General features: G+C 39.4%; 1 pseudogene; it reads left to right on the top strand.

Annotated features, from left to right (window-relative positions):
- The first annotated feature begins 17,595 nt into the window (after positions 1-17,595).
- Positions 17,596-20,060, top strand: LOC114622756 (annotated as a pseudogene).
- Positions 20,061-20,288: the final 228 nt, after the last annotated feature.

Raw genomic sequence — 20,288 nt, 5'->3', positions numbered from 1 at the left:
TATCAAGGTTGCTATTTCATAGTGGTCAGTGTGGTGGTACCCAGAAAAGCTCATGGGCTTGAGCGTAGATGGATCTCAGTTTGAATGTCATTTTCAAGCCTAGTGATATAGGGACACATTTTTAACTCTTTAGTTATAATGTATTTATTTGTAAAATAGGGAAAATACTTCACAACTAATTGTCTTATTAAGTAGAGTGTTAGAAAACATCTGCTATATAATGCGTGGATACAATAATGGCTATGATCATTCTTAATAAATACCTTAGCTGGAGGTGGGCTCTATAAGTTTCCTTTTCCTACTGTAGACATTTCATCTAAGGTCCCTCTCTTTGAGTCCTGAGAGTCTCTCACCTCCCAGGTCTCTGGTGCATTCTGGAGGGTCCCCCCAACCTCCTACCTTCTGAGGTTGCCTGTTTTCATTTTTTTTCTTCTGGCCCTCAGGGCTTCAGTCCTTTTCCCTCACCCAATACCAGATCAGATTCCTCTTCACCCCTCCCCTTCCCCCCATCCACTTTCCCTCTCAGGTCCCTCCCTCCTCCCTCCTCCCTGTGATTGCTTTCTTCTCCCTCCCAAGTGAGATGGAGGCATCCTCACTTGGGCCCCTTCCCTTCAGCTTGTTGACCTTTTTGAGTTCTGTGGACTGTATGTACTTTTTTTGTTCTAATATCCACTTATTAGTGAGTACCATGCATGTTCCTTTGGGTCTGAATTACCTCACTCAGGATGGTATTTTCTAGTTCCATCCATTTGCCTGCAAAACTCAGGATGTCCTCGTTCATAATGGCTGAGTAGTATTCCATGTATAAACAAACCACATTTTCTGTATCCATTCTTCTGTCATGGGACATCTGAAAAAAATACAATAGCAAAAGGATTATTTTCAGGTGGTAAATGAAACATCTGCAATTGAATAGAAACTTGTGATTTTTCTTTTACTTTAATTTTCTGAAAATTAATTTTTAAACCATTCAAAATAAATATTGTGAAAGCCAGAGTAGACATATTTTATTGTCTGCTGATAAGGAGCCATGTACTATCAAAGGATTATAAGCCGAAGCAAAACAAGTCGTTTTCATCCTAGGCCCTTTTAGTCTCTATCACCGAACTATCACACAATTTGAATCATTTGCCAGTGTTGGCTCAAGAGAGGCCAATCGAGACACTAATAGATGCATTTTCTCCATGAGTAATCTTGGATCACACATGGAATTCCTATTAACAGCCATGAGAGTTAAACTTGTAAATCCCTTATGCATTGGTGGGAGAATAGACCTTTTACTTAGCCATCTTCCAGTTATTTGGCACTTTCCCCATCCCTTGTGAGTTCTCCAACATTTTCATTAAAGCCTTTTCTATTTTCTATTTTGCTTCATTCAGTTTGGGTTGTAATTCATGTTGGCCTGATGCCTTGGCAGCAATGAATGATTCTAATTGCCTCACTATCTATCTAGTCTGGACTACTCATAAAGCCTTTCAACTTTTCATTCAAGCTTCTGCAGTATCTGCTCCATGGGTCACAAACTTCCCACTCAGATCTTTTGATTGCGTCTTAGCTGCTTACCTCTCACATATTTAAGAAACCTGAGAGATTTCATCCTTATGTCATTCTTTTTTCTGTTACACTACTTACCCTCTTTGTAAACACTAAAATAGTACTGCAGATGCCAAAGGATGAAGAATGACTTTTGTCCAGATATTGTATCAGGAGAGCTGGATACTTTTGTTCACATTGAGTTAGCTATAATAAAGGATAAGCAATGAGAAAGATCAGTTTAAATATTATTCTAAATTTGTTCTAATTGTGATTTTGCTATAATTTAAAATATAACTTTTCTTTCTTTTTTCAACCTGCCAAGAAATCTAGCATGACAATTATAATAATAAACTGAAAACAAAGAACCTGCTTTGAACCCGATTTTATGCAAGATGGGAGGGATACTCCAGCACTCTATATAGTATGGGTGTTAAGTTTGATTCTGTGTGGTAAGCTTTTTGTTTGGAGAATTTATGGTAGCTTTTCTTATATGCTAAGAATTGTAGACAGGAGGCTGGGGAGATGGATCAGTGGGTGAAGTTATGGTTCTGTAAGCATTAGGACTTTGGATTCTTGCACATAAAAGCCAGAGGCTCAGCATGAATTTGAAACCACAGCACTGGGGATGGGGACAGCTGAAGAAAGATCCTGTGTGCCTCTAAGCCAACCAGCCCAGCTGAAAGGAGATGACAGGCTCCAGGGTTTAGTAAGAGACCTGTCTCAATAAATAAGATGGGCAATAACAAAGACATTTGAAAAAAGACACTTAGCACACACACATACACACACACACACACAGACACACACAGCCTAAAATATTTAAAAAGAGTATAGATTACGAAGAGATTTTTGTTACCTTTTGTTATATTCCCCCTCCTTTTAAGAAGTGTTTCTTTTTATATGTATTATATAAATACTTTGCCTATATATGCACTATGTCTGTGGTCCTCAGAGGTCAGAAGAGGGGCATCAGATCCCATAGAACTGGAGTTACAGATGGTTGTGAGCTGCCATGTGGGTGTTCACACCAAACCTTGGTCTCTTGTAAGAGCAATTGAAATTCTTTTAACCTTTGAACCATCTCTCTAGCAACCCCTTTTCCTTTTGAGAAAGGATCTTACAGGTTCCTGGTTGGCCAGGTACTTGCTATGTAGACCATGTCAGCCTTGAACACTCAAGACATCCACCTGCCTCAATCTCCTGTGCTGACATTAAGGTGTGTGCCACCACTCCAGACCTTTCTTCCTTTTTTATAATGTCTCTTCTCTTTCTCCTTCCTTCCCTTCTGCCATCCTTCCCTCCTATCTCCCTTTTTTCTTCTTAAGGTTTTGTAATCCACATTGGCTTTGAACTCAAGGAAATCCTCCTGCCTTTCCAGTGCTGAGACTATGAGTGTAAGCTATCATCCCTGGCTTTTTACTTTAATTAAAAATATTTTTATTTAAAAAAATTTAAATACTACATAAAACTGTTATAATACCCCAAATATCTATCCATTAATAGATTTATGGAATTTCTTAGAATTAGGCTAGATTTCTTGTGACAAGAGTACCTTTTAGGGCCTGAGCATGGTGGCATACATTTTTAATCTTAGTACTAGGGAGGCAGAGGCAGGTAAATCTCCGAATTTTTGGGACTAACTTGATCTAGATAGGAATTTCTGGCTAGCCAGTGCTATAGTGTGAGAGCCTGTCTGGAAAAAAAAAGACCTATCATAAATTAAGGTGATAGTGCATTCTGCTATAATAATTAATCCTCTTTGTCAGCAAAAGTTGTTTGTATTGTCTTTATCAGTCAAGATTTTTACTGTCAAGGAAAACTCATTAGGTTTTTCAAAATAAGATCTAAAAAATGCTCCCAGTCCTTTATTTATTAACTAAAATAATTGTAAAAGACATTACTACCTTATTTGGTTATGATAAGATGAATCAATCAATCCTTTATGTGCCAGTTCAAAATGTTGAAGTGAACAATGATGCATTTTCTTTTGCAGAGATTTAAACATATTTGATGTATTTCAATCTATTTGTGTTATTGAGGTATTTCACCTTTGGTCCATGATAACTATAATTAATTATAAATCTTGATTTTATTTTCATTATTGAGGATTGAGCCCAAAGCCTTATAACTCTTGGTCCAAATCTGATTTTCTTTTGCCACAATTGTCATCAGTCATTTATAGCATTTCCCCCTTTATATAACAAGATATGTTAGTTGCATCTTGAATTCTGACATGGTGGGTCTAAATTACATTTCCCACCCAGAACATATTCACTAATGAGTCATACTTTATTGGAAATTAGAAACCACAATCTAGATGCATATTGCTACTGGTCTAGTTCTTTCTGAGACCTTGCCAAGGAATTATACAAATATTCACATAAATACGTGCATACACCCAAACTCAATGAGATTATAAAATAAAATGCATCATAGAATTATACTAATATTTCTAATTCTAAATCAAGACTCTATAGCTTTTATTTAACCATCTTTAATTTAAAATATGTATCATTTCTGCCATCCTGGAAACCTGTTTCCTATCTCCAGAAGATGATTAGTTAATTTATTTTTCTCATCAGTGTACTCAAAGGCCTCGCAAAATAATACCACTAACACTACCAAAATATGTCTATTTAAAACAGTTTACCATCTATGTGCCTTTCATTTGAATACTAGGATAGTGTATTAAGTATATGCAGAAAAACTGCTTTAACTTTAGACAACATGAAATGTTTCTCCTGCAGCCGTCCCATTAACTGCTTTTAGAATGTTAAAATGGCTTCTTTAAAATTTTCAGGTTTTGGGATCCCACGACTGTTATCTTATGTAGTAAAAGAAACTGAAAAGGAAAAAGGAGAGGGCTAAGGGAAAGACTTGCATCAGGAAGCTTTCTTGAATTATGTGTGTGTAAACAAGGTCAGTGTAATCAAGGGTCGATAGAAGTCAGGAAAGAGAAACCACTGGAGGTAGTAGTGACATGATACGAGAACTCAGCCTACCTCCACTGGCTTTGAAGACAGAAGTTTTGGCAATACATGATACTATCTTTGTATGAACAAAAACTACAGGTCTGGTACTTAAGTTAATTGTTTTTATTGGAATTATATATGGTGATCCACTTGCAAAAAATTACTGCATTTATCATTCCACACATTGGTAGAGAATTGTTAACTTTTTATATTCATTCCGTGTACCAGCCTGAGAAGTTTATTTATCAAAAGCAAGCAAACTGTTCTTCAGTTTTATTATGTTCAATTGATTATTAGGAAAACTTACTGAGCAGCACTAATTATTCAGCAGTGCTGAGTTTTCCCGCTACAGCTTTACATTTTCTCATCATGCTAGCTTGAAGCTTCAGCTTCCGTGCCTTTCTTGGTGAGCTTGTACAATGAAATATACAAGTATTTGTGAAAGTAATTCTGACAGTGAGGCAGCTAGTAAGGACTGTGGAAGTGACCACACCTGTATCGAACTAAGCCTAAGTTAAATTTGTCTCTGCCTCAACTTTCTCCTTATACCTGTAGTCACTCCAGCACCACCCCATGTGAGAAAAGTGGCATGGAGAAATTGTAGTGAAAAGATACCATGGTCCTACCCGGTTGTTGTTGCAATACTTCTGTAAGCCTTACAAAATGATACTGCTCTGTAACTTTATTGCTAAAACAATTTCTAGGAGTTTGGCTTGTGTTAGTTTCCCATTGCTACACTACTATGCAACAGACATGTTTGCTTAAAACAACCAAAATTTACTACTATGCAGTCCTGGAACTCAGAAGTCTGAAATGAATTTCAGTAGTGTAGAATTAAGGTGTTGTCAGAATTATATTTCTTCTTGAGACTGTCTATGGGAGATTCTGTTTCTTCCCTTTTTCTCTAGAATTTGTACCCTTAACTGACAGGTTTTTCCTCTTTTTTTCATAACCACTGGGTAGCGTCTCAGATTTTTCTTCTGATTCTGATCTTCCTGGATCTTTTTTTCTCAAAGGTTCTTGTGGTTAGAAATAGAGTACAGGATGATTCTTTATCACAAAACTTTAATTAAATTTGCTAGGCCATTTTTATCAGGTAAGGCAATATACTCAGAAACTCTGAGGAGTACAGGATGGACATCTGTGGGAAGCTGTTAGCCAGCCTGCCATTGGCCAAGTGCAGAGCTGTGCAATGAAGGAATCTGTCTATGTCCTTCAGTAAGATTTTCATATTTTCTCTTAAAAAATGATGCAAAATTTACTTGGATGTGTGTGTGTATCTGTGGGGATATGTGCATGTGTATTAGAGTGCCAGAAGAGGTAGTTTGATACCCTGGAGCTGGAGTGACAGATGGTTGTTGAGTCACCTGACAAGAGTGCTGGGAACCAAACTGGGGTCCTCATTCTGCCGAGCCACCCTCATAATTTCTTTATATAGTTCTATACAGCCACTGTTAAATTATCTCTTAAGTAGTTTATAGTATTATTATTATGGTTATAAGGACATTTTCTTATTCCTATTTCTATATAGTCATAATGGTATAACGAAATTACTTATTTTGCTATTGTTCTCCTGTGTTAAAAATATAATAATATTAATGTATTAATAATAATAATGCAATTATTTTTTTATACTAGCTATGTAACTGTATTATAAGCAGACTTACGTTTTTCCTTATTGATGGTTTATTTTTCATCTTGCATTTGTAATACATACCCAATGCCCTGGCTTTTCTAAAAATTTTATTAGTTTAGTTCCAGATTGTTATTAGATTTTTCATAGCAGCATGTCTCTTCTATTTCAAGAATTCTTATTTAGCACTTGAATTACATTTTTTTTTGTCAATCTGTTATAGACTATACAGATAATTAGGGGCTGGTTTTGCCCTCTAGAGAACATTTGCCCTTATTGGGAGACATTTCAAATTTTTACAACTGGGGAGAAGAAATGCTAGAATCTAGTGGATAGAAGCCAGAGACATATCATAGGGTAATCCATAATGCTAAGTTTGGGAAGGTTCATTGATTACCAAGGTTCTTCTATTCTTCAAGCTTTTAAAAATGTCTTAAGCCATCATTCTGATGGAAATATTGTCTCACGGCTGCAGCTGGTCATAGAATCTTTGTATTATTATGTATCTGTAGTATCTTTATTATGCTTAGAAGGTGAATGGCATAATTGTTAAATTTTAAATAACTTTCCAAAATGAAGATCTTGGTTTGATATTGGATTTTTGAACTGCAGTATTTTTCATTGCTATGTTAATATTATATTCTTTCTATTTTCTAATGTCTTTGGTGCCAATATGAGTTTTTCATCTAATATGTAAATAATTTGTTCTTTAGTTCTGAATTTTGTGTGTATTTCATCTACCTTCAGACTTGGGATGTTTGCATTTTGATTCTTGTTTTTCTTTGTTACTCTTTCCATGAACAATTTTAATTTATACATTTTTTATTCTAGGCAAAATCTGGTCTTTTAGTTCTCAAATTATTACCGTTTTTCTATGGTTTAAGTATTTTACTTATTAACATTTTTACTAGCCTGATTTCTGTGTTTATAAACTTTCTTTTTTTTGTTTTCTTGGAAATTTTTTATTGGATATTTTATTTACAGTTTAGATGTAATCCCCTTTCCCCATTTTCCCCCTACCCAGTAATCCCCTGTCCCATTCCCCCTTCTCCTGCTTCTATGAGGATATGCCCCTACTCACCCTCCTACTCCCAGTTTATAAGCTTTCTCCCCATGATTTTTTTTTTTGTGTTTTTCTACTGATCCAAATAAAAGGCCCTTTTAAGTTTGATTTTTTAAACTAGTGATATGATTTATGCCTGGTGAAATACTTAGATTTAAGTGTACACATTTCTAAATTTTGGCAGATGCATATGCTTTTATAGCTCACGCCCTATTAAAATATAGAATGTATCTTCTTTAATCATCTAAGGAAGATACTCATGTCCCTTTCTCCTTTTTTTTGAATTTTTTATTGGTTCTTTGTGAATTTCTCATTGTCTTCCAATCCTACTCATCTTCCCCTCCCCTCTTTGGAAACTGTAGTGTATGAGTGTGTCCCACAGTATAGCCTTTTGTCCACACTTCTTTGCTTGCAAATGTTTATTGCAATTAGTCCTTGGTCTGGTACTAGGCCTCTGACTTCTGCAACATCATCACAGTGGACCCTCACTGGAACTCTCAGACATTCTGTTGCTGCCCTGTGTCACGGAGATCCTGTGATTTTGGGTCCGTAGGACTGGTCCCTTCATGTATTCCAACAGTCCATTGATGGAGTAGATGTTGGTGTGGGCCAATTCAAAGCCTTGGATCTGGATCTGAGAGGCATCTTAATAGCTGGTCAGCTCTTGCTCACCCAATACCACTGGGGAGTGGGGGTGAGCTTTCCTGCTCTTCCTTATCCTGACTAGCCTATCCAGTGCCACAAACAGCAAGGGGGGCAGTCAACTCTCCTGCTCTCACCTTGTTGGAGCCAGCTAACCTGGAGCCCCCATTTCTGAAACCAGAACCAGCTCTACTCTGTTGCCCAGATGAGGTACAGAGCCTACTCTCCAAAGTGTTGCAGAGTGTGTCCCCTTTTAGACATTTTTTTCAAGATATTCCCCCTTTCTAATCAACTGTCCTTTGAATTTCTTTATGCTAGGTTGTTTTTGCCTTTACTGGAACTTCATGTAACTAGACTAACACTTGAGGTTTGTTTATGAATGGTGCCTGTGTGAAGAATTTGTACCTTTTTCCCCCCCTGGTGCTAAAGATTGAACCTAGGCTCTTTTACATTCATGGTGGGCATTCTCCTACTAATCTGGAACTGTAGCTCATTGTTTTATTTATTTAATTTATTTATTTATTTATTTATTTATTTAGTGTTAGGTGTCTTAGATTTCTATTGCTGGGTAAAAAAACTCTAACCAAAAGCAACTTGGGGTAGGAAAGGGTTTATTTCATCTTACAACTTGTAGTTCATCCAGGGAAGTCAGAGCAGGAACCCGGAGGCAGGGGCTTACACGGAGGCCACAGAGCAGTGCGGCTTGCTGTCTTCCTCTGGACTGGCTTGTTAAGCTTGCTCTCTTACTAGTAGCACAGGGATGGCACCACTCACAATGGGCTGAGTCCTCCCACATCAGTCAGTAATTAATAGCATTCAGACTTGTCTACAGGCAAATCTTTTTTGTTTGTTTTGAGACAGAGTTTCTCTGTGCAGCTCTGGCTATCCTAGAATTAGGTCTGTAGAGCTGGCTGGCCTTAAACTCAGAGATCCACCTGCCTCTGCCTTCTGAGTGTGGGATTAAACGTGTTAGCCATCATCCTGCTTTACAGGCAAATCTTATGGAGACTTTTATTTTATTTTTAAATTGAGAATCCTTTTTTTTCCCCTAATGACTCTAGCATGGGTTAAGGTGCTATAAAACTAGCCAGGATAATTGGCCCTTTGTCAACTTGACATATCAGCATAACACTAACAATAACCTTTCCTTTTTTTGTTCATACCCAAGGTCTCATATTAATATAACAATATAGATATAATATACCTTTAAAAGTCCTGAAGACTTTAAATTTAAATACCTTAAAATTTTATTCCTTTTAAAAATATACGAAGTCTCAAGGCTAGAGAAATAGCTCAGTAATTAAAACCACTTTTTACCCTTGCAGAGGACCAGTTTCAGTTCCCACCATCCATTTGGCAACTTCCAACTCTTATAACTCTAGTTCTAGAGAATCTGACATCCTCTTCTGACCTCTTTGGGTACCTTTCCCATAAATAAAAAAAAATTGAAAAATATATCCAAAGTCTCTTTAATAATTCAAAGCCCAAGATTCTTTGAAATATTCAAAGTTTCTAAAAATATCCACAGTCTCTTTAAAGTGTCCAAAATTTTGCTTAGGCTCCAAAGACTCACCAAAACTCCAAATCTCTCAATTGTGGGTTCTTGTACAATTAAATTAAGTTAAATATTTTCTTATTCCAGGAAGGAAGAAATAGAGCACATTGGCAATCAAATCAGAGCAAAACCAAGTCCCAACAGAGTGAAGCTATGTGTCAGACTTCTAGGACTCAAAAGGTTCAAGAAGTTGGACAGCCATCCATAGCACACACATTTTGTCTCCTAGGCTCAGACTGGTTCTACTCCACAAATGCTGTTGCCATTGGTGGCTGTCCCATGGTAGTGGCATCTCCAAAATGCTCTAGTCTTCACAGCAACTGGGCTGCTTCACCTTTCCCAGGTTTTCTTCAGAGACTCTGACTCTGCCACATGATTCCAAGCCTCAACTTCTCTCCATGATCCTTTCAGTCCTGGGACTGTGACTGCAACTGAGGATGTAGCCTGACTAATGGTTTCTTCCAGTCTCTTTTTAGGGACACTAGCTCTACAACAAATGTAATTGCTCCCCATGATGCCTTCATGTCTTAAAATCAGCACCCCGGGGTGATTCTTACATTACTTAGTTTGGCTGCCAGCCTGAGGTAAAATTTTGGCTGCCTAGAGATCACAGCATCTGTGTGCTGACTCTGAGGAAACACTTCCCAGATTGTTTCAATGACTCTGGTTTTGCAATCTCTAAGAATTTCTCAGGTCCCACTAACAAGTATTCATTATAAACAAGTAAAGCAAATAATTCACATTAGTGGAGCTGGTCTCAGTGGTCATGGTTTATTAATTATGGCTTGTTCTTAGCCTCAGCTGACTAGAACCACAGATTCTTAATTCAAAATATCAAAAAATAACTCTGGTAAACAACTCTGGTAGAGTCTTCAAGTGACTCTCAAACTCTCTTCTACCTTCATAAGCCAAGCCTCTAACATCTGTTCTGCACCAAGTACTATCTTATAAGTTCCCACTATAGCTTCTGAACTTGGCTTCTCCAGCCCAAGGTCTTTTCACAATTCTTTCCTAAACATGGTTAAGTCTCTCATAGCAATACTTACTGAACTTGATACCAATTTCTCTTAGAGTTTCTATTGTTCCAATAAAACACCATAACCAGAAGCAACGTGGGGAAGAAAGGGATTAATCTTACAGTTTGCAGACCATATCTAGGCAAGTCAAGCTAGGATTTGCCTATAGGCAAATCTTAACGGACACATGTTTTATTCAGTTGAGAGTCCCTCTTCCCAAATGACTAGCTTATATCAAGTTGACATAGAACTAGCCAGGACAAAAAGATTTTTCACATATAAGGCAAACACTGTACAACCAAGCAACATCTCTAGTGTGGATCCTTTATATTGTTGAGTATTGGTAATCTACTATATGGGTGTATATCAATTTAATATTTTTCTGGATATTTAGGGTTTTTATATCTTTATAATTATTTTATTATTTTGTCCTGTTTATAAATACGTTTCCAACGAACATTATGTTGCAAAACATTTTGTGGATGCATGTTTCATTTTACCTTGGCTTAAACAGTAGACATAGAATTGTCAGGCCATAGGTTAAACACATTCTTGATTTTATAAAGATAGCCAGATCAATTTCCAGAGTAGTTTCATTTCTAAAGCTGTGGTAAATCTTTAGCATATAGAGGTTAGTGTAATAATACTGTAACTATCTGATCATGACATATGATTGCACTTATGGCCTCCTTTAATTTGTACTAGCACTATTCTGTATAAATCTTGGACATATTATGTCAAATTTGTTATTATGCATTCTATTGTGTAAATGGTATTGGTTTCAAACTTAGACAATCCCATTATTTATTTCACTTAGAGAATAAAATTCTGACGGTAATTTTGTATTTCACAGTCTTGTTAAGTTCATTTACTGTTGTAGATGTTCTTTTTTTTTAAAGACTCATTTTTATTTTATGTGGATGAGTGTTTTGCCTGCATGTATTTAAGAGCATTGCATGCATGCTGGTGTCTCTGGAGCATAGAAGAAGGTTTGGGATTCCCTTGAACCTGAGTTATAGATAGTTGTGGGCTCTCATATGGGCCTTGGGAACCTGGGTATTCTGTAAGAAGAGTAAGTACTTTTACCATGGAACCATACATATTTCCAGCCCTGGTTTTAGTTCTTTATTTTTTATTTATCAGTATGAGCATTTTGCCTGGATGCATGTATGCATCTTAGTTTTGGTAATTTTCACTTTTCAAAAAATTATCTTTCATTTGCCTGTGAATTTCATGAAGTCATTGTTTTTAATAGCTAAGTAGTACTCCATTGTTTAAATGTACCACATTTTCTGTATCTGGTGGTAGTCACTAGAAAGTCCCAGATGCCAGGGAAGCAAGAGGTTCCCAGGACTCAACTGAGATGACATTAGCCAAAATACCCAACAAAGGGGAGATATAACCTATAGAGACCACCTCCAGTAGGTAGGTACAGCCCCTAGTTGAGGGATAGGGCCACTCATCCATCTCAAAATTTTTAACCCAGAATTTTTCCTGTCTAAAAGAAAGACAGGGACAAAAAAATGGAGCAGAAATTGAAGGAAATGGCATCCAGAAACTGCCCCACCTAGGAATCCATCCCATCTGCAGACACCAAACCCAGACACTATTGCTAATACCAAGAAGTGCTTGCTGACAGGAGCCTGCCTTGTATGGCTGTCCACCGAAAAGTTCTGCTAACACCTGACTAATACAGGTGGAGATAGTCACAGCCAACCATCAGATTGAGTCCAGGGGACCCAACTGGAAGAGCTAGAGGACGGACTGAAAGAAAGAGCTGAAGGGGATTGCAACCTCAACAATAACAACTAACGGGACCACCCAGAGCTCCCAGGGACTAAACCACCAACCAAAGAGTATTCATGAAGGAATCCATGGCTCCAGTTACATATGTAGCAGAGGTTGACCTTATTTGTCATCAATGGGAGGAGAGGTGCTTGGTCCTGTGGACGCTTGATGCCCCAGCTTAGGGGGATGTTAGAGCAGTGAGGCAGGAGTGGGTAGGTGGGTAGGGGAGCACCCTCATAGACATGAAGGAGAAAGGGAGATGGAATGGGAGGTTTGTGGAGGGGAAACCAGGAAAAGGGATATTATTTGAAATGTAAACAAATACAATGATTAATAAAAACTATCTTCCTTAAACTTTTAAATATATTGCCACAAAATCGTATATGCTATTTCGATCTTGTAATTAGCTATAATATCTATAGTAATGAAAAACCATGCTAATGTCATGTTTTCTCTTTCATCCTGGATGGAAGTTTATAAATTTTATTGATCTTTCATATATTTAGTTTTTAATTTAGTTAATTTATAATTAAAAAAATATTTTTATATGTGTGTTTTGCCTGCATGCATGTCTATGCACCATGTTTATGCCTAGTGCCCAATGAGGCCAGAATATGGCATTGAATCTCATATCACAGGGGTTATAGAGAATTACAAGCTGCAATGTGGGTGTTGGGAATCAAACTTGGTTCTTCTTGAATAGCAGCAAGTGCTCTTAACCATTGAGTCATCTCTCTAGCCCTTAGTTAATTCAGTATTTTATCTTACTATATTATTGTTCATTTCGTTTTTGATTAACACCTATTAGCCATATTAAGTGGCATGGTATGATATTTCAACATACACATACTATGAAAACTGATACAATCAGAGTAAGTATTGTTAAAGAATTTCTTCTATTTGTGTGTATATATGTGTGTAGTCCTGTATGAATGAGCATTCATCACATGAACATTTCAAGCATGCCAGTGCCTCAGATCCATGGGACTAAGCAAGGGCTTACCTGGGTCAGGCTCAGGGGAGTGGCAGACCTTCCTGTAAGGATATTGAGAGTGTATGCAGAAATTATCAGTCACAGCTTCCTCCTCTGCTGTGACTGCAGCCTGAGACTGCTCTCCTACAGAGATCTACACAGATTAGCTAATGAGCCTTCTTCTTTATCTGTATATAATAAACCTACCTCCTCCTTCAAGTGTACAATAAACTCCCTGAGTTTCCAGGCTGCAGCTACATCTCCATTAGAGCCCATTGCCCACTGGATCCCAGTTTTCTTGTAAGTGTGTCTGTTGTTTCCTTATTAATCATGTTTCTCAGGTAAGTCCCAAACCCTGATGGTCGATAGTCATTGCTTGTGTGTGGGAATGTGGTGCATATGCATGTGAAAGTATTTACATGAGGAAAGTGGAGAAGAATATTGAGTGTACTGCTTTATCTTACTCTCTGCTTTATTCCTTGAGAAAGAGTATTTAACTGAGTTGGAGCTAGGCTGGAAGCCAGGGAGCACTGGCAGTTGTTTTGTCTTGGTCCTCACTGCGCTGAAGCTATAGGCATGTCCATGGCTATGCCTAGATTTTTAGGTAGGTGCTTGGATTTGAACTCAGGTACTCATGCTTACACACAAAGTTTTCTTACCCAGTGGGCCATTTCAAGAGCCCTTCCTTATCATTTCTCTATGTTTGGGTTTTAAGTCCCTATCTTTCCTGCTTGCTGGCTTGCTTGCTTTCTTCCTTTCTTTTGAGACAGGGTCTCACTGTGTAGCCTTGGCTGGCTTGGAACTCATGCGTAGATCAAGATCAGCTCATACTCAGAGCTCTGCTTGCCTTTACTTCTCTAGTACTGGGATTAAAGACATGCCCAGATTGAACCTCATCTATATCTTCTTAGAAATTAGTTTAAATACTTATTTATTTATTTGTATCTGATGACCATGGAGGTCAGAAGATGGTGGATCTGCTGGAAATGGAGTTACAGATGTAAGCCACAATATTGTTCCTAGGAACCAAACCCAGGGCCCCTGCAAGAGCAACTAAGAGCTCTTAATCTCTGAACGAACCCTCCTGCCCTGTCATTTATATCTTCATGAAATATATAATAGAGTATTGTAAATGATAGTAATCCCACCAGAATTTAGGTTTTCTTTCTAACTATGTTTTGGTACCTGTTTTATAGGTCTTCAAAAAAAAAATTCTCATTTCTCCTTTCCTTTAAGCTTTTAATAATCATTATTTAATATTCAGAATGAGTTTTTTAAATTTTTTATTGGATGTTTTATTTACATTTCATATGTTGTCCCCTTACCCCATCCCCCACCCACCCAGGAACCCCCCCATCCCATCACCCCTCCTCCTTCTTCTCCGTGGATGTAACCTCTATCTACCTCCCCACTCCCACCTCCCCACCTTCAAAATTCCCACCCCCTGGGGCGTCCAGCCTTCATGAGGTCAAGGTTCTCTTCTTCCACCTATGCCCAGCAGGGCCCTCCACTCTTACATATTCAGCTGAAGCCCTGGATCCCTCCCTAAGTGCTCCCAGGCTGGTGGTTTAGACCCTGGGAGCTGTGGTTGGTTGGTATTGTTGCTCTCCTCATGGGGCCACAAACCCTTTCAGCTCCAATGGCCTTCACTCTAACTCCTCCATTGGGAACCCCATTATCAGTTCAATGGCTAGTTGTGAGCATCTGCCTCTGAATATGTCAGACTCTTGCAGACCTCTGAGGAGACATCCATATCAGGCTCTTATCAGCATGTACTTCCTGACTTCCACATCAGCATCTACCTTTGGTGACTGCACATGGGATGGATACTCAGGTGGAATGGTCTTCAGATGGCCCCTCCTTCAGTTTCTGTCCCTCACTTTGTCTCCATATTTGCTCCCTTGAGTATTTTGTTGCTCCTTCTAAGAAGGACCGAATCACCCCCACTTGGTCTTCCTTCTTTATGAGCTTCATGTGGCCTGTGAGTTGCATCTTGGGCATTTCAAGGTTCTGGGCTAATATCCAATAATCAGTGAGTGAATACCATGTGTGTTCTTTTGTGATTGGCTTACCTCACTCAGGATGATAATTTCTAGTTCCATCCATTTACCTAGGAACCTCTCGAATTCATTGTTTTTAATAGCTGAGTAATACTCCATTGTATAAATATACCAAATTTTTTGAATCCATTCCTCAGTTGAAGGACATCTGGGTTCTTTCCAGCTTCTGGCTATTATAAATAAGGCTGCTATGAACATAGTTGAACATATGTCCTTGTTATATGTTCGAGCATCTTCTGGGTATATGCCTAGGAGTGGTATAGCTGGATCCTCAGGGAACGCTATGTCCAATTTTCTGAGGAACCGCCAGACTGATTTCCAAAGTGGTTGCACCATCTTGCAGTCCCACCAACAATGGAGGAGTGTTCCTCTTTCTCCACACCCTCGCCAGCATCTACTGTCACCTGAGTTTTTAATCTTAGCCATTCTGACTGGTGTGAGATGGAATCTCAGGGTTGTTTTGATTTGCATCAGAATGAGTTTTTAAAATCCTTTTACATATTTGAGAGAATATGTGGTATTTGCTTTTTTGCTTCTGGCTTATTTTACTTAATGTCTTTCAGTTCCATTCATTGTGCTGCAACTGACATGATTTTATTTTCTTTATGGCTAAGTAACATTCTATTATATATGACAATGCTTAACATATGATTACATTACTTTTAGTCTTTTTTTCTCTGTGTACCATGTTTATGGGAAGTTTATGTTAATATGTTTTTATGTTTATTGTTTTCTGTTTTGTTTTGTTTTCTTTTGTTTTGTGGGACTAGGGGTTGAACTAAGGGTCTTGTGTATGCTATGTAAGTGCTCTGCTACTTAGCTATGCCCCTAGACTTTGTTCATGATTTTGAGATAGGATCAAAGTATTCATCATAGGCTGACCTCAAACTTACTATGTGTAGGGTGGCCTTGAATTTCTGATCCTCTTGCTTCAGCTTCCTGAGTGCTGGGATTACAGGTATGCAGCATCTCATTTGTCTTCATTATTTATTCACATTTAATGCTTTCTTGACCCATTCATCTATCACGGACACTTATACTGGTTTTAATCCTTAGCTATTATGACTAGTACTGGATTTTTTTTTGCCTCCTCTTTGTTCTTCAGCTGTCTGAAGCCCTGACAGGTTTTTGGTTAGTTGAATATGTTTTACTTTATCTTAATTTATCTGTTGATTTTTTATTATATTTATTTTCTTGTCTATTTAGTAGTTTAATCCCTGGCTCATTTCATATATACCTAACCTATCCTAGTCTATTTGGTATTGTACTATTTCAAACAAAGTGTAAATGCCTTTTATATTTTGTCACATGCCTGTGATTTTACAGTTCATTCTGTTACTGAAACTCAGGTTTTCCTCTGTAGTAATTTTTCTTTAGTCTGAAGAATGTTTTATATACATACATACACACATACACACACACACACAGAGACACACAGAAGCACACATATTTTGCTATAAAGATGAACCTACACACCTATGGTCTCTTGTTCTTTGACAAAGGAGCTCAAACTCTCCAGTGAAAAAGGACAGCATTTTCAACAAATGGCGCTGGTTTAACTGGAGGACAACATGTAGAAGAATGCAAATCAATCCATTCTTATCTCCTTTTACAAAGCTCAAGTCCAAGTGGATAAAGGACCTTCACATAATGCAAGATACTTTGAAGAGAAGAGAATAGAAGAGAAGGTGGGAAAGAACCTTGAACACTTGGGCACAGGAGAAAAGTTCCTGAACAGAACACCAATGGCTTATGCTCTAAGATCAAGAATTGACAAATGAGACCTCATAAAACTGCAAAGCTCTGTAAGGCAAAGGATACTGTCAGTAGGACAAAACAGCAACCAACAGATTGGGAAAAGATCAGTCCCACATCTGATAGAGGGCTAATATCCAGGGTATACAAAGAACTCAAGAAATTAGACTCCAGACAACCAAATAACCCTATTGAAAAGTGGGTACAGAGCTAAACAAAGAATTCTCAACTAAGGAAACTAGAATGGCTGAGAAACACCTAAAGAAATGTTCAGCATCCTTAGTCATCAGGGAAATGGAAATCAAAACAACCCTGAGATTCCACCTCACATCAGTCAGAATGGCTAAAATCAAAAACTTAGGTGATAGCAGATTCTGGTGAGGATGTGGAGAAAGAGACTACGCCTCTATTGTTGGTGGGATTGCAAGATGGTGCAACCACTTTGGAAATCAGTCTGGCAGTTCCTCAGAAAATTGGACATAGCATTACCTGAGGACCCAGCTATACCACTCCTCGGCATATACCCAGAAGGTGCTCCAACATATAAAACAAGGGCGCTCTTGAGTCACCCCCGCGCAGCCTAGGCTTGCCGTGCGAGTCGGACGTGGTCCGGGCCCACCACCCTGCTCTCTACTACCACTCGGCTTTCCCGTCAAGATGCCTGAGGAAGTGCACCATGGAGAGGAAGAGGTGGAGACCTTTGCCTTTCAGGCAGAAATTGCCCAGCTGATGTCTCTCATCATCAACACTTTCTATTCAAACAAGGAGATTTTCCTCTGGGAGTTGATCTCTAATGCTTCTGATGCCCTGGACAAGATTCGGTATGAGAGCCTCACAGACCCTTCCAAGCTGGACAGCGGGAAAGAGCTGAAAATTGACATCATCCCCAACCCTCAGGAGCGCACGTTGACCTTGGTGGACACTGGCATTGGCATGACCAAGGCTGACCTCATTAATAACTTGGGAACCATTGCTAAGTCTGGCACAAAGGCCTTCATGGAGGCTCTCCAGGCATTTCCATGATTGGCCAGTTTGGTGTCGGCTTCTACTCGGCCTACCTTGTGGCAGAGAAAGTGGTTGTGATCACAAAGCACAACGACAACGAGCAGTACGCCTGGGAGTCTGCTGCTGGCGGATCCTTCACCGTCCGTGCTGACCATGGTGAGCCCATTGGCCGGGGTACCAAAGTCATTCTTCACCTCAAAGAAGACCAGACAGAGTATTTGGAGGAGAGGAGGGTCAAGGAAGTGGTGAAGAAGCACTCCCAGTTCATAGGCTATCCCATCACCCTCTACTTGGAGAAGGAGCGAGAGAAGGAGATCAGTGATGATGAGGCAGAGGAAGAGAAAGGTGAGAAAGAGGAGGAAGAGAAGGATGATGAGGAAAAGCCTAAGATTGAAGATGTGGGATCTGATGAGGAGGATGACAGCAGCAAAGATAAGAAAAAGAAAACAAAGAAGATCAAGGAGAAGTACATTGACCAGGAAGAGCTGAACAAGACGAAGCCTATCTGGACCAGAAACCCAGATGACATCACTCAGGAGAAATATGGTGAATTCTACAAGAGCCTCACCAATGATTGGGAAGACCACTTGGCAGTCAAGCATTTCTCTGTAGAAGGTCAATTGGAATTCAGGGCATTGCTCTTCATTCCCCGGCGAGCTCCCTTTGACCTTTTTGAGAACAAGAAGAAGAACAACATCAAATTGTACGTCCGTCGTGTGTTCATCATGGACAGCTGTGATGAGCTGATCCCTGAGTACCTCAACTTTATCCGTGGTGTGGTTGACTCTGAGGACCTGCCTCTGAACATCTCCCGAGAAATGCTCCAGCAGAGCAAGATCCTGAAAGTCATCCGCAAAAACATTGTGAAGAAGTGCCTTGAGCTCTTCTCAGAGTTGGCTGAAGACAAAGAGAACTACAAGAAGTTTTATGAGGCGTTCTCCAAGAATTTAAAGCTTGGAATCCATGAAGATTCCACGAACCGTCGCCGCCTCTCTGAGCTCCTTCGCTATCACACCTCTCAGTCTGGAGATGAGATGACTTCCCTGTCAGAGTATGTGTCTCGCATGAAGGAGACACAGAAGTCCATCTACTATATCACTGGTGAGAGCAAAGAGCAAGTGGCTAACTCTGCCTTTGTGGAGCGTGTGCGGAAGCGGGGCTTTGAGGTGGTGTATATGACTGAGCCTATCGATGAGTACTGCGTGCAGCAGCTCAAGGAATTTGATGGAAAGAGCCTGGTCTCAGTGACTAAGGAGGGCCTGGAGCTACCAGAGGATGAGGAAGAGAAGAAGAAGATGGAGGAGAGCAAGGCAAAGTTTGAGAATCTCTGCAAGCTCATGAAGGAGATCTTGGACAAGAAGGTTGAAAAAGTAACAATCTCCAATAGGCTTGTGTCTTCTCCCTGCTGCATTGTGACAAGCACCTATGGCTGGACAGCCAACATGGAACGGATCATGAAGGCTCAGGCACTTCGAGACAACTCTACAATGGGCTACATGATGGCCAAGAAACACCTAGAGATCAACCCTGACCATCCCATTGTGGAGACCCTGCGGCAGAAGGCCGAGGCGGACAAAAACGACAAAGCTGTCAAGGATCTGGTCGTGCTGCTGTTTGAAACTGCCCTGCTCTCCTCTGGTTTCTCACTTGAGGATCCCCAAACCCACTCGAACCGCATCTACCGCATGATTAAATTGGGCCTGGGCATTGATAAAGATGAGGTCACTGCGGAAGAGCCCAGTGCTGCTGTTCCTGATGAGATCCCCCCACTGGAAGGTGATGAGGATGCCTCTCGCATGGAAGAAGTGGATTAAAGGCTCCCAGCAACCCTTGCCCTCTGTATAGTATCCCTGCGGCTCCCCCAGCAGCCTTGACTGGCCCTGACCCACTGGCTCATGTCTACAAGAATCTCCTATCCTGTCCTTGAGCCTTAAGGCAGGAAGATCCCCTCCCACAGAATAGCAGGGTTGGGTGTTGTGTATTGTGGTTTTTTGTTTGTTTTATTTTGTTCTGAAATTAAAAGTATGCAAATAAAGAAGATGCAGTTTTATACAAAAAAAAAAAAAAAAAAACAAGGGCATATGCTCCACCATGTTCATAGCAACCTTATTTATAATAGCCAGAAGCTGGAAAGAACCCAGATGTCCTTCAACTGAGGAATGGATACAAAAAATGTAGTACATTTACACAATGGAGTATTACTCAGCTATTGAAAACAATGAATTTGAGAAATTCTTAGGTAAATGGATCGAACTAGAAATTATCATCTTGAGTGAGGTAACCCAACCAC

This window comes from Grammomys surdaster, unplaced genomic scaffold (genome assembly GCF_004785775.1).
Source record: "Grammomys surdaster isolate TR1022 unplaced genomic scaffold, NIH_TR_1.0 191, whole genome shotgun sequence".
Lineage (NCBI taxonomy): Eukaryota > Metazoa > Chordata > Mammalia > Rodentia > Muridae > Grammomys > Grammomys surdaster.
The sequence above is the reverse complement of the archived record's forward strand: the minus strand, read 5'-3'. Positions and strand labels throughout refer to the sequence as shown.